A 1,590-nucleotide genomic window follows, 5' to 3' on the forward strand; every position below is an offset into this window, starting at 1 on the left:
CCGCCCCGGCCCCCTCCCTCCTCTTCCCGCCTCGCCTTGTCACGTCAGTCAGCAGCTAACCATGACGTCTCCCTCCCACCAACAGTAAAAATTCAAAACACTATAGTACGGTACCTATATATATTTTTTTCAGGAGGATGTATAAGTATATACATTAAATAAATGACAGAGATTTACCCTGTGTGTATTATGTGTCTCACTAACCAAAGTGATGGGACGTACATGTGTGTGTGTGTGTGTGTGTGTGTGTGTGTGTGTGTGTGTGTGTGTGTGTGTTTAAAGCAGCGTAAAGAGCAGAGGCGGTCCTGGCTAGTTTTGCACCCTGGGCGAACAATCCATTGGCGCCCCTACCCCCGTCCCTCTTCCCCTTCCGGAAGAGATATTATAATATTATGGTATTATCCTCTGAGTGACAATCTCTCCCTCTGCAGCGGCAGGTTGATCCCCTTCTCCCCATCCCCCCCTCACCTTTTCTGACATACACATACACAACCTGTATAACTCTCAGCAACAAGTTGATACGATAATAGGGACGCATCAGCGCTCACTGCACCAGCTTGACGTGGAAATGAGCGGTATTAGTCTAGAAAACCGGTGATTTCTTTTTTTCCTGCGGGTTTTTTTTTTTTTTTTTTATTGAGGGCGCTCGTACTCCCCAAAATAGATTGCGCCTTGGGCGGTCGCCCACATTGCCCATAGCAAAAACCGGCTCTGGTAACGAGGTATTGTACAGTACTACTTACCTTGACATTGATTGCACCAGCGACTTCCTGGGTCATCTGCTGGCCTTGAGTAGGCTACTTGATGAGCGCGAGAGCAGCTCCGGTCAGCGGTGAACGGTCACCTGGCCATACTGAGGCACGCCTGCCCCAGTGCCCCGGGTGTCCGTTCCCCCACCACTGCCACAAATCACTCACACCCTACCTCACCAGGCACGGCCTCCTGCTTTACCCAGTATCATGTGGTGCACCCCTCAGTTATCGTTGCTGAGACTCATGTCCGGCGGCGTCTATGGGGCTGATATCCCAGCCAAAACAGTCACGACCATCACTTGTCATCACACACAATCACATCGTCAGTAATATCATAATCTATCATTTATCGAATACTTGAAGCTTTCGACGCTCCGAGCACCTCTGCGTCGCAAGCAACAGACTTGCACAGACAGGTCGATTTGCGCGATGTGGACCTGTCATCCTGCACTTCCATTCAAATACCACGAATTTGGCGTTTCTTGTAATATTTGGGAGAAAGAAATAACTCACACTGTTCCAGGTAAATTTTCAGTGAGAAATTTTCACTATTAACTCATTTACTGGTCATTTGCTGGGCGGCGGGCGACAGGTTGGCCAGCGGCGGAGCGGACCTGAACATCATCACTACATCAAAGGTGGAAGGCAAATATACTTATTTGTCCAATAAAATAATGAACATTTCTCGACGAAAATTTACCTGCAACAGTGCGAGTCATTTATTTTTTTTCTACTCGAGCACAATAAACGCTAGAATCACAGCAATTACTTCGTAAATTAAAGTGCAAGATAATATGCCCATGTCGCGCGAGTCGCAAGTAGCCTTCTCGTACTCTGA

The 1,590-nt window shown here is 47.8% G+C and overlaps 1 protein-coding gene across 3 annotated transcripts in view; it reads left to right on the plus strand.

Annotated features, from left to right (window-relative positions):
- LOC123499118 overlaps positions 1-185 on the plus strand; it is a 27,987-nt gene extending 27,802 nt beyond the window's left edge. For all 3 annotated transcript variants that reach the window (XM_045246745.1, XM_045246744.1, XM_045246746.1), the window contains one exon: positions 1-185. This exon is cut by the window's left edge and continues 883 nt beyond it. The gene's annotated coding sequence lies outside the window, so the exon portion shown is untranslated.
- The last annotated feature ends 1,405 nt before the right edge of the window (positions 186-1,590 follow it).

The sequence above is a fragment of the Portunus trituberculatus genome, chromosome 49 (assembly GCF_017591435.1).
Source record: "Portunus trituberculatus isolate SZX2019 chromosome 49, ASM1759143v1, whole genome shotgun sequence".
In the NCBI taxonomy this organism is placed as follows: domain Eukaryota; kingdom Metazoa; phylum Arthropoda; class Malacostraca; order Decapoda; family Portunidae; genus Portunus; species Portunus trituberculatus.